General features: G+C 40.3%; 1 protein-coding gene and 1 pseudogene across 1 annotated transcript in view; one reads left to right on the forward strand and one right to left on the reverse strand.

Annotated features, from left to right (window-relative positions):
• The window catches only part of LOC111159041, a 55,137-nt pseudogene extending 43,831 nt beyond the window's left edge, over positions 1-11,306 (reverse strand).
• Positions 1-13,190, forward strand: part of LOC111159905 (KIAA0391 ortholog) — a 141,911-nt gene that overhangs the window by 107,756 nt on the left and 20,965 nt on the right. The gene's annotated exons all lie outside the window — the stretch shown is intronic.

Raw genomic sequence — 13,190 nt, forward strand, 5'->3', positions numbered from 1 at the left:
TCCCTTCCTCTCTTCCTTTTTGTACAGCAAAACATGAGAAGTTTTTCCTAGTTTTCTTTTCCCTTTCAATCATCATAGCATCTTTTTTTCTTTTTCTTTCTTTCTTTCTTTTCTTTTCTTTCTTTCTTTTTTTCTTTTTCTATGCAGTGATTCTTCCACCTTGATTTGTGGTCAGTAAATGTGCAATTGGTAAGAAGTCTATGTACTGTCCTTTGAAGACAACATTGCATTTCTTGTATTTACTAGAGAGCTTTGGAAAAAAGAATAGCATTGGATTCCATTATACCATTATCTTGCCTTGTGACTCTGCACAGTTCTAAATTCTTTGTAACTTAGGTTTTCCTTGTAATCAACATATGAAGATGAAAATACTTACTGATAGTTTCACACACATGTCCTGCCCACCTGAAATAACTTTGAATTTATCTTTTTTTTTTTTTTAAGATTGTATTTATTTGAGAGAGAGAGCACGAGTGAGAGAGCACAAGCAGGGGAACCAGCAGAGGGAGAGGGAGAGCAGATTTTTAACTGAGCAGGGAGCCCGATGCAAGGCTGGATCTTAGGATCCTGAGCTCATGACCTGAGCTGAAGGCAGCCCCTTACCTGACTGAGCCACCTGGACGCCCCATGAGATAACTTTGAATTTATCTAAGAAAACTATCATGTCAAGATTCATTATTAGAATGAAATGTGTGTTTGAAGAGAGTAATTCTTTGTGCATGTAGGTTTGGAAAAATTGAGAAGTATGTTTGTTTGCACATCTATTATAGTTAGAATCAGATGGAAAGGTTTAGAGATTGTGCCATTAAGGAATGTTTCCTACACACAAATTCCCTAGCTCTGTGCTTCACATTCATTAACAGGCCCAAAGATGCTTGAATTCAAATCTGCTTTAGAAACTAATTTTCCTAAATATTTTGTTTCCTAGATCTTTGCTGAAATGATCAAAAGTATCAGGCATCAGCTCCATCAAAACTTTCTTCCATGAGGTGGCTCATTTGTCCTGTGATCTTTTCCATGTCCAGCCCCCTACAGCTTCTATCCCTGTTGCAAATTGCATCCTTTAAAGGCCATTGAGGGTTCTCTACCTCAAATAATTTGGGGGCATATGCTAATTATATGTAAGACATGAGGGCTCCCCTGGGCTCACTTCCCTCTTGGCACTTAACTTGCTTCATCCTTTTTAGACTTCAGACAAGGTTAACTCTCTCAAATCCTTTTCCTCTTTCAATTATTGTTCCCTATTTTTAGTACTTCATAACTTGATGCCTTAACCTGAGGCAGCTTACCATCATCGTCACTGCTTAATTGAAATGATGCTCTTCAGTGTTACCAGTGACTATTGTGGGGAAATGGGAGCTGCTGTTTGTTGAGAATGTTCTGTAGAGTAAGTGGAAGGTGCCCATGTGAGGCATTTTATATGCAGCATTTCATTTAATTTTCATAACGTTTTCACAGATAGTGGTATTTCTTCCCTAAGGATAAGGAAACTCTGGCTCAGAAAGGGTTAAGTAATTTGTCTCATAGCTAGTAGGTGGTAAAGTCACAGGATTAGACACAGTTCCTTCCAAAATCCATGTTCATTCTTCTGTAACAGATCTATTTATCCCCTCTTTCTTGATATAGTACTCTGGGCTCTTTGTGTCATGCTCTTTTGATTCTTTTTGATTCTTTGCAACATTTAAGGGGGAAGAGGAGCTCAAAATAAGAGATGACAAGGAATGGTTGGAGTACAAGGAGAAGGATAAGAGTATGGACTCACAGAACTCACGGTTTCAGGAAGAAAAAATGGAGTACCAAATAGAGGAGAAAAGGTCTGAATGTTTACATTTCCCCGTGAAATTCACATGTTGCAGTCTAACCTGGCATGTGATATTATTTGGAGATGGGGTCTTTGGGAGGTGATTATGTTATGAAGGCAGATCCCCCCTGGATAGGACTGTATCCTTATAAAGGAGGCCAGAGGGATGTCCCTTGCCCTTCTGCCATGTGAGGACACAGTGAAAAGATGGCTATCTATGAACACAGAGTCAGGCCCTCACCAGACATGGAATCTGCAGTGACATGAACTTGACTTCCCAGCATCCAGAAATGAGAGAAAAAAATGCTTGCTATTCATAAGTTACCCAGTATGGTAGTTTTGTTATAGCAGCTCAAACAGACTAATACAAGGACTAAAATATGTTCACTGGAATCAATAATTAGGAAATGACTGATGGCCTCAGTGGGATCAGCTTTAATGCAGTGATAGGAGTTAAGCCATCCCTTAAGGGGTTAAGGAGTAAATGGATAGCAAGAAAGAAATTGTATACTAGTCTTTTGAGAAGTTTAGATGAGGAGAGAAGCTAGAGCCAGCTAGCTCTCTGTGAGTTACTGATTACAGCAATGGCAATCCAGAGGCACCTACGTGGTTCAGTCAGTTAAGCGTCTGACTCTTGATTTTGGCTCAGGTCATGATCCCAGGGTCCTGGGATGGAGCCCCCATCGGGCTCCCTGCTAAGCAGGGATCCTGCTTCTCCCTCTCCCTCTGTCTGCCACTCCCCTTGCTTGTGCTCTCTCTCTATATATATAGCAGATAAATAAATGAAGTCTTTAAAAAAAAAAGACTGATCAGGAGACCTAATGGCATTTTGAACTAAGGTGACAACAGTGGAACTAAGAAGAAATAGGTGTGCTTAAATCAAGGAATTAAAGTAAAGGATCTTTGAAACTATATGTTCACTGTATTTTCCTGAAAACTTAATTCTCTTAACATCTTAATCTTTGAGGGTCTGTCAAACCTGTGTATCAGTGTACCACATTTTTGTGCTTTCATACCCTATCAATAACAATATGTGGTCTTTTAAAGCTTACTGAGTCCTTTCATAGATATTATCTGATTTTATCCTTACGTATGTTTTTGGAGTAAGTTTTACATACGGGGAAACCGGCTCGGAAGCTAAGTGACTTGCCCAGAAATTAACAGCTCTCTAGTACTACACTGAATCCACATCCCGTGCTTTTTTCAGAGATGTTCCGCTTCCCTGAAAACAAATGACATTTTTTCAAAGCGAATGATCACATTCTCAGCATTTGAATGCCAGCTTGGCAGCATATCATGAGTTGGTTAGATCAGGCGTGATGAAGAACAAGAATAGACGATCTGATTCATGTGTACCCCTGCCAAGTTCACAAGTGAAGCCCTAACCACCAATGTTTAGGTTTAGATGAAGTCATGGGGGTGTCCTCATGGTGTGATTAGTGTGCTTATAAGAAAGGAAGAGATGAGAGTTCTCTCTGCCATGCCAAGGGCACAGTGGAAAGGCAGCTGTCTGCCAGCCAGGGACAAAGCCGTTACCAGAACCTGAGCACACGGTCACCCTGATCTCAGACTTTCTGGCCTCCAGAACTGTGCGAAATAAGTTTCTGTTGTTTAAGCCACCCAGTCTACGATCTTTTGTTATGGCAGCCCAAGCTAAGACAGTTCATAAAATTATTTTGTTCTGATAACTCCCAATTGCAGTATTTTCCAGAATTAGATGCCTGCCTAGTCTGCATCTTACAAGCAGGATTCTTGTTCCTTTCTCCAGGTTATGGATACTAGGCACAATATTTATTCTGCATTTCATACGTTACCTAATAGCAGTAATGAATGAAGCCATACCGTTGCCACGTCAACTCAGTGGCTTGTCACATTGAAACAAGTTTCCCTTTCATTGTCCTGCCTTGTCTAACTGTGGAAAACCAAGGGCCGGGGCACCTAGGTGGCTCACCTAGAGTGGGTTGAAGCCTCTGCCTTTGGCTCAGGTCATGATCCCAGGGTCCTGGGATCGAGCCCCACATGGGGCTCTCTGTTCAGTGGGGAGCCTGCTTCCTCCTTTCTCTCTCTCAGCCTGTTTCTCTGCCTACTTGTGATCTTTGTCTGTCAAATAAATAAATCTTTGAAAAAGAAAGAAAGAAAGAAAGAAAGAAAGAAAGGAAGGAAGAAAACCAAGGGCCTTCTGCTCTGTTCTCTATTAAAAAAAAAAAAAAATTAGAAAACTTTTTGAAACAAGAGTGCTTAAGAGAAATGTGGTACCAACTGGCATAGAGTTGGTGGTTTATAAATCATTTCACTGTCACCAGTGTTACCACTCAGACTATTTCCTACCATTCTGTACACACACGGTCTAATTTTATCATCCTTTAGAAATACTGTGGCTACTACTTCCTGGCTAGTGGTCAACTTTTAAACCATTCTTTTCTTTGTTTTAAAACCTACACAGGTTAATTTTCTCAGTTTACCTGTTTCTGTTTTGGAAAATCATGCCTTTGAAAAGATTATTTTGTTTGTTTGTTTATTCCCATTCATAGATACCTTTGTCTGTGTGTGTGTGATCATAGTCATTCCTAAGGCAATCAGTTGTGTTTTGAGACAGCAAATCTTAAGGAGAGCTGTGATGCCACCTACCTTAAGAATTTCCATTTTTCTGATGTTGTATTCCTAGGCATATGCAGATATTAGAGGAAAAAACAAAATTTAGTTCAAGTAAACATCTTTGAATTAGCATGTAGAATCAGACTGGATCCCTTCACTTTTTGACTCTTTAGAATATTTGAAGGCCTTAGTAATTTTCTGACTATTAGGTTATTCTTTTTTTATCCATTTTTTATGACTATTAGGTTATTCTTAAAAATTAATATCTTCACCTACAGTATGAACATAATTTTGATGATATCTGAAAGTCCCGCTTCTAGGCTAGGTGTATATATTTACAAAGTAGGGTATGGTACTGTGGAAAGTATATGTTTTACATTAGATTTGAAAAATTAGGAACATTTCAAAAAATCCCTTGCTATCTTCAAAAATATTGAAAATGATGATTGCATTTTTTATGGCTGTACTGTTAATGCAAGAAATTATTAATTTGGAGATGGAATTGTACAACCTCACATACTTGGGGTTTTTTATTTTTATCTTTTTGGTTTGTTTTTTGACATGTGTCAGTGTGAAGGTATTTCATCGATTGAAAACAAAGGAACACTTTGACCTCCCATGCCTTATCCTTCTTTTTATCAAACACCCCCCTCCCTCAAAGGAATCTTTAGAAAAGATTTGGCATCAAAGAGATCTGGATCAGAATTCTGGTCTGTCATGTACTAGCGAGGTCACCATGGGCACATCACTTCATTGCTAAGTTAACACCTTAAAACCAGACATTCTATCTCTCCTGCTTCTCCTCTTTCAGACCTATTCTTCTTTCTGTATCCTCTATTTGGTTTGCCAATACCACCCTCCAGCCAGTTGCCCAAGCCAGCAATTCCAGGTTTTTTTTACCTTTTTGTTCGCTACTCAGTTAACAGATCCTGCCAATATGGCTTCCTAAATTAATCCCTCCAGTCCTGCACTAAGATGATAGCCACCAGCCAGTGAAGCTGTTGAGCACTTATACTGTGACTAACCAAATTGAGAAGTGCTAGGAGTGTGAAATACATACCCAATTTTGAAAACTCTGTATAAAAAAGGGATAGAAACTGTTTTGTTAACAATATTTATATTTCATATTGAAAAAATATTTTCGATATAGTGGGTTAAGGAAAAAGTGTATTATTAATCTTTATTTCATGTGTTCCTTTTTGATTTTTTATGTCACTGCCAAACTTATTTGTGGGTCAGGTTCTTTTTTTTTTTTTTTTTTTTTTTAAGATTTTTATTTATTTGACAGACTGAGATCACAAGTAGGCAGAGAGGTAGGCAGGTCGGGGGTGCGGGTGGGAAACAGGATCCCCACTAAGCAGAGAGCCCAATGCGGGCCTTGATCCCAGGACCCTGAGACCATGACCTGATTAACCCACTGAGCCCCCCAGGTGCCCCTATAGGTCAGGTTCTATTTCACACGGGCAGTGCTGCTCTTGTCTACCTTGTCCTATCTTAGCGAGACTCTTTTCCTCTCTCACGGCTCCAAAGTCTAGTAACTGGCCTTCCCACCTTCTGAGGCTCAGTGAGAATGTTCCTTCTGAAGTGGACATCTGAATGTGTCACTGCTCTGTTCCTACCGCCCTTCAGAGGCTTGTCATCCCATAAACCCAAGGTACTGTGCAGTGCAAATAAGCACTCTTGCTTATTTGATCTCTATGTACCTCTCAGCCTGTCTCTCACCCTCTCAGCTCCTCCTTCTCCCTCCCCAGCACTGTACAACCCACCAGACCTAAAAATTCCTGTCTTGCCCTAAACATACATGCTATTTCATACATATGTGCCTTTGGATTTCCAATTCTTTCATCTAGAATGCTGTCCCCTCCCTCTCCCCCATCTTTCTGGGGCATTGCATTTTACCTTTTAAAACTTCAGAGGCCCCTCTTTTCTCCCTCCCTTGTAGAGATTCTACCAACACTTCGTATTTACTCCCACTGAGCTCTGAGCTCCTTGAGGGTGGAGCCATTGTCTTATTCACTCTGATGTCCATCTGTCCTTAGGACAGTACCTGGAACAGAATAGTTACATTCCTTTGATAAGTTTCTGTATTCATTATATTGCATTAAAATCATATATATTACAGTGATTTGTTTACATGTCTGTCTCCCCTCTATGGAATGAACTCTTGGAAGAAAAGAGGTGAATCTTATTGATACATAAAGATCTAAATATCCCAGCACCTCAGATGGTGCCTGCCAGAGTGGACGCCATATTTGTTGAATTGAACTAAATTCAGGCAGAACCTACCGGAAATCTGCTGACTTTCAAATTGACCTTCAGGCTCAATCATTCAGAGGATTACTGACTTGGAAGAACTCTAGGATCCTTTTTTATCTTTAGTTTTTGGGATTACTTTGGGTGCTATGGTTGCTGTTTGTCCCCTCAGTTTTATTGAGATAGAATTGACATAAAATGTTGTATAAGTTTGAGGTGTATAGCACAATGATTTTATATATATATATGTATATATATATATATATTTCATATATACATAGTGAAATGATTACCACACTAAGTTTAGTTAACATATCCATCACCTCACATAGATACAATTTTTTCTTGTGATGAGAACTTTTAAGATCTATTCTCCTAGCAACTTGCAAATATATAGTCCAGTATTGTTAACTGTGGTTGCCATGATGTACATCATATCCCAGAACTAACTTACCTGATATCTGCAAGTTTGTATCTTTTGACAGCCTTCATCCATGTCTCCCACCTTCTTTTTGCTGTTTTTTAACCTTTAAAAGTTTTTCATCCTTACTAAAGTAGTATATATATCACTGGGGAAAAAGTCAAATATCAAATGATAGAAATTGAATGTTCTCTCAGTCCTGCTCCCCAGAGGAAACCACTGATAAGTGTGTGTCTTTCAAGACTGTTTTCATGCATACATACGTAATTATTTTTCACAAAGATGCCATCATTAAACATATTACTCTAAAAATTGCATTTTTAAAAATATATGTATTTCCAAGTACAAAGTTTTGTAATTGTCTTTGAATAGTCAGATTGGGGTCATGTTCCATGTTATGACTCTGTTCTTGGGCTGGGCAGAGTGCTGTTCTTAGCTGACTTATTTTACAATCCAGTGGTCACCTCACACTACTTGCAAAAGAGAAAGAGCTCCTATACCCAGGGTTTGGAATAGATGACCCTGCTGCAAGTAAAAAATATCTTTGGAGTCTTACTTGTTTCATCTTAAAAGTTAGTGTAGGGGCGCCTGGGTGACTTGGTTGGTTAAACGTCTGCCTTTGGCTCAGGTCATGATCCCAGGGTCTTGGGATCGAGTCCTGCTTTGGACTCCCTGCTCAGGTGGGAGTCTGCTTCCCCTTCTCCCCATCTGCCCTTCCCACTTCTCATGCTCATGCTCTCTCTCTCTAATAAATCAATAAAAAAAAAATTAATAAAAACAGTGTAGATCTTGAATTTGTAAATATTAAAGCATCTCTGTTTGCAAATAAAAAACAAGGAGGTTCTCAGAAACAAACAAAAGCTGAAGTAAAATTCTCAGTCAAGGAGGTTGTGCCTGCTTGTCCTCTGGCCTTCAGGGTACCCCAGTATATTGCCAGGTCCTGCTTGGGTATACCCTAGTGTGAGAAATATAGTGTTAGACTTACAAACAAAAGTACCTAGGGGTTTTCCACAACTTACCCAGGAAAGAGGGAGCAGTAGATGCTACTGGAAAAATTATAATCACAGTTAGCTATAGAATGAGGGGCAGGATTAGGAATGGAACGTACTGAAAAGACAGAAGTTAGAATCAAGAGGTACTTAATATGGGCGCTACTGATTCAGAGAATGGTTAGGATTAATGTAGGTTTGAAACCTGGCTCTGCTTTTTACTGGCCTGTGACTGTGAGCTATTTTCTTAACCTTACTGAACCTCTGTTACCTCATTTGTAAAAAGGCCTTAGGAGCAGGGTGGTAATAATGGTACCAGAATCATAGGACATCTGTGAGGATGAAATGATGATGTATATAAAGACATTTAAAGTGCTTCTGACCCATTAGAATTGCCCAGTAAATTATAGCTAACGGGAGAAAAGTAGAAGAGTCTTCTTTTTAGTTCACATGAATTTTTAATCTATGTACTTGGAAAAAGAGCCTCAAAATAGCTCTTCTACCAAGAACCAACTCCATCCACCCATCTCTCTGCCTTGATAAGAGAGTAGTGAGCACAGTTGTCTCATTTTATATCTAATTCTTCCTCTCACAGCTCTCCCTCAAATCACATCCCCATTATTGCTTCCTGTCATTTCCAGTTTCCGTGCCCCCATTTCTGCTAAGAAAAGCAGAAGTGAGGGAAATGTGAGGGTTTGGGGATTTCTAAAAACTGTTCCTAAGTTCTCCTTGTTACATTATATTAAACTATAGTTATGTGAATATATTTTCTGGATCTTTTCTCTGGGAAACACAAAGGAATTTCCCCCCATTAGTGTCACATTTTATCTTTTAGAGGACAGGAATTACTATATTGGGCACACATAATATGAGAGTTACGCAGTTATGAGAGTTCATTACATCAAAGAAATTCGCTGTTGTATTTTTTCACTCTGTGTCTTGCAAATGGGGAAACTTGGACTCTTGACTTGCCTCAAGGCCACAGGTAAATTGCTAAGCCTGAACTGTTAGTTGTTTTGTTCTTAACATTTTATTTATTTATTTGAGGGATCGCTTCTTGGCCTTTTGGCTAAGATCAAGTGTATTTATTTATTTGAGAGAGAGCACGTGCATACGTGAGCAGGGAGGGGCAGAGGGGAAGGGAGAAAGAATCTGAAGCAGACTCCACACTGAGTCAGAGCCCGACATGGGGCTTGATCCCAGGACCACAAGATCATGACCAAAGAGCCAAAACCAAGAGTTGGACACTTAACCTATTGAACCACCCAGGCACCCCCTGAACTGATATTAATTTAAACATATGAGGTTGCTCTTTTGTACCTTAAAAATGTTAGAATATTGGGACCTTTGTCTGATTCATATTACAAAGCCTCTGGTGTGTATGTAATATGTCATAAAGAACACTTAAATGTGAATGTATAGTGTACAGAGTAATAATAAAACTAATTCTCCTGTACCTACCGTTAAAATTAAAACGCTCTCTATGTGCCCTAATTTATTTTTCTTCCTCCTGCCAACCTCTTCGTCCCCCATGCCCACAGCGTGAGTACAGTGTAATGTCCTTGCTTTTCTTTGTTTAGGTTTGAAAAACCTGAGTGCAAGTTCAGCCCTAGGCATGTGAGGAAAGACAAGTATTGTCGCTGTTAGATGACAATTCCGCCCCCCCCCCAGAGAAGGTGAACAGAATCTTCTCTGAGAGCTCCTAAGAGTCCCTTCTGGTGAGGTAAGGGCTTAGGGTTATGCATGAGTCTTAGGAAACAGAGGTTTTTACCACAGCGAAGACATCTTGCAGAGTTGTAGTTTGAATGAGTTGTACAACATTGGACAGAAATATGGTCAAACATTACAGGCTGCTGTTTACTGCCTCTAAACTCATGTGGCTTTCCTCCAGTTTTTTTTTTTTTTTTTTAAGATTTTATTTATTTATTTAACAGAGAGAGATCACAAGTAGGCAGAGAGGCAGGCAGAGAGAGCGAGAGAGGGAAGCAGACTCCCCGCTGAGCAGAGAGCCCGATGCGGGACTCGATCCCAGGACCCTGAGATCACGACCTGAGCCAAAGGCAGCGGCCCAACCCACTGAGCCACCCAGGCGCCCTTTCCTCCAGTTTTTAAGAGTAGATCAAAGTAAAATGTTTTTGCCTTTTCAGTAAAATGCAAGTCTTCACTGATCCAGGCAGCAAGGCAAGGAGTGGGAGTATAGTAACTCCAGACTTTGCTTAAGACAGCCAAGTACGAGCTCACACAGGCACTTGATTCTCCAGTGAAAATGCTAATGTCATGGCAGTGGGGATCATGGTGATGACTGTCCCTAGTGTGGGCATCTCTCAAGGCACTTTCTAATCCTGATCAATTGCCCTTTGATTCTTATACACAGCCCTTATCCTGGAATCTCTCTTCACCATCCTTCATGTATTTCCCATTCTCTCTCTCCTATTTCCTGCCTTCCTCTTTCCTGGTTTAGTGTCTGGTGGAAAACATTCTTCAGGAGCTTCCTAAGGAAGGTGCGTGGGAGGTAAAATTTTGGAAGGCATCCATGTCTGAAAGTGTTTTTGTATTATTCTTATATATGCAAGAGTGGCTGAAAATAGATCTCTAGGTTAGAAACATTCTTTCAGAATTTTGAAGACAGTGCTTTGTTTGCAGTGTCAGAAGTCTGAAAACTTTTTTTTTTTTCTTACTGTTATTTGCATTTATTTTATGCAGAATTGACTCCCGGGCCATAATTTTTTGTTTCTTCTGGGATATCTTTGTCTTCTCTGCAGCCTCCTCTTCTGGCTTAGGGACAGTCTGCTCTTTCTCAGTAAGGAGCATCTCAGTGTGGCAGGAGAACTCCTGTTGGGTTAATCTGACAATGAGCCCTGTAAGTTCTACGCTGCATCTTGGGGGCTTTGTTCACCTGGCTGTGCTCAGTGACCAGAGATTCTACATCTAAACCCTTAAGTTCAGTGTGACTCTGCATTTTTAAGCATGTGCAGTAAAAAATTCAGCACTCTTTGGGCCACCCACCCTGCATCCAGCCCCACACTTTGGCCTGGGCACACCTACCAACTCTACCATTGTAGTGATGGAATGGTACACATTGCATCTGCAAAGTGACATCTTTCAGATACTTGGTGGCTTTTTAGATACACATACCCTTGATGGCTTGGGCAATTTCACATGTGTTCTTAATGTGAACACGAAGATTTGAACCTTTTGGTTTGCATGATTTTGTAGGGCTTTCTGGGTCAAATGAGTAGTGAACCATTTTCAGAGATCACCTCAGGCTGCTTATGGGAAGGACAGAAATCTGAAGACATTTTGATGCCTGATCTTTTCTATATGGTCTACTTTTTTCCTTCCAGAAGCTTTTGGAATTGTCTTTTTGTCTCCAGTGTTCTAAGCTTTTACAGTAGCATGACTTGATATGGTCGTTTGCCATTCATTGAGTTGAGTATACAATGGACTATTTAGTTCTTTAAAAAAAAAGAAAAGATTTTATTTTTTTGAGAGAAAGAGAGAGAGTGAGAGAGTGCACAAGCAGGGGGGAAGGGCAGAGGAGAGGGAGAAGCAGACTCCCCACTGAACAGGGAAGGGAGCCTGATGATACGGGGCTCAATCCCAGAACCCTGGGATCATGACCTGAGCCAAAGGCAGACACTTAACTCACGGAGCCACCCAGGAATCCCATGGACTATTTCATTCTAAAAACTCACTATCTTACTGTTTTAGGAAGTGTTCTTTGACTATTTCATTGACGAATCCTGTCTGTTTTCCCTGTTTGTTCCCTCCCTCCCTTCCTCCTTCCCTTCTTACTCTCTCTCTCTTATTCAGATGTTAGATCTCCTAGGCTGGTCCTCTAAATTTCTTATTTTTTATCTCTTTGCTCCTTTTCTGGGAAGTCTTTTCTTTTCTTTCTTTCTTTCTTTCTTTCTTTTTTTTTTTTTTAAGATTTTATTTATTTATTTGACAGGGATTACAAGTAGGCAGAGAGGCAGGTGGGGAAGGGTGGTGGGGGAAGCAGGCTCCCTGCTGAGCAGAGCAAAGAGTCCAAAAGGACCTGATCCCAGAATCCTGGGATCATGACCTGAGCTGAAGGCAGAGGCTTTAGCCCACTGAGCCACCCAGGCGCCCCAAGAGAAGTCCTTTTCATATTCTCTTCCTACCCTTCTGTTGATTTTTTTTTTTTTTAATTCCTGGTAGCAGCCATGTTTTAATTCCTAAGAGCCCTTTATTTTCGTCCTTAAAAAAAAAAAAAAAAGCTTAATGAATGCATGGTCTCATAGGATTTTTTTAAAGATTTATTTTTAGAGAATGCATGCACACACACACATGCAGGGTGAGAGGCAGAGGGAAAGAATCTCAAGCAGACTCCCTGCTTAATGGGGAGCCCCACCAGGGGCTCAAGCTCATGATCCTGAGATCAAGAGTCAGAGGCTCAAGCAACTGAGCCACTCAGGCCCCCCATTATTTCATAGGATTTTAATGATAGGTTTTTATGGGGTTTAGGCCTTCTCCCTTTATATATAGGCTTTTGCTTATTTATTTTCCTTATTTGTTTTAGACTCTTCCATTTTACAGGCTCTCCACCCTGTGATGATTCTTTGCTATCTGCTTATGATTAAACATAATCTAAACATAACAGCTGATTAGAAGCTCTGTGTAGGTGGGGTTATTGACTGTTGACTTCACAGTAGGGTGATCTGGGTGGGCCATTTGTTGGGGAATTCCCAATTAGTATCTCTAGGGTTTTTTCCTTTGCCTGGTCAGATTCCCCAAAGGCGAGTTTCCAGTCTCTTGCCTGTAGGGTAAAGGCCTCACCAGTGCCAGTGTTTCTGAGAGCCAAGGAAGGAGACAAGTCTGAGTTTCTCTACATTCTAATTTCAATACACATATATTCACGTAATCCCTATTTTCAGTATGGTACACACACTGTCAAATGAGCTTGGTACTGTAATCTAGAGATCCTTTGATTCACCACATCCAGGTAATGAGCCTTTAGACTTCTCACCCCTGCCCCAGCAGAATCAATATGGATGTGGGGTTGGAGGGCAAATTTAGGACTCTGATACTGCTTTAATAGCTTTTACCCAGTTCTCCAGAGGTAGGAAATAGACTTCCATTTAGTATGCCTCCTTTTTAGTTCTGGATT

The sequence above is a fragment of the Enhydra lutris genome, unplaced genomic scaffold (assembly GCF_002288905.1).
Source record: "Enhydra lutris kenyoni isolate GAN:26980312 unplaced genomic scaffold, ASM228890v2 scaffoldscaffold4, whole genome shotgun sequence".
Lineage (NCBI taxonomy): Eukaryota > Metazoa > Chordata > Mammalia > Carnivora > Mustelidae > Enhydra > Enhydra lutris.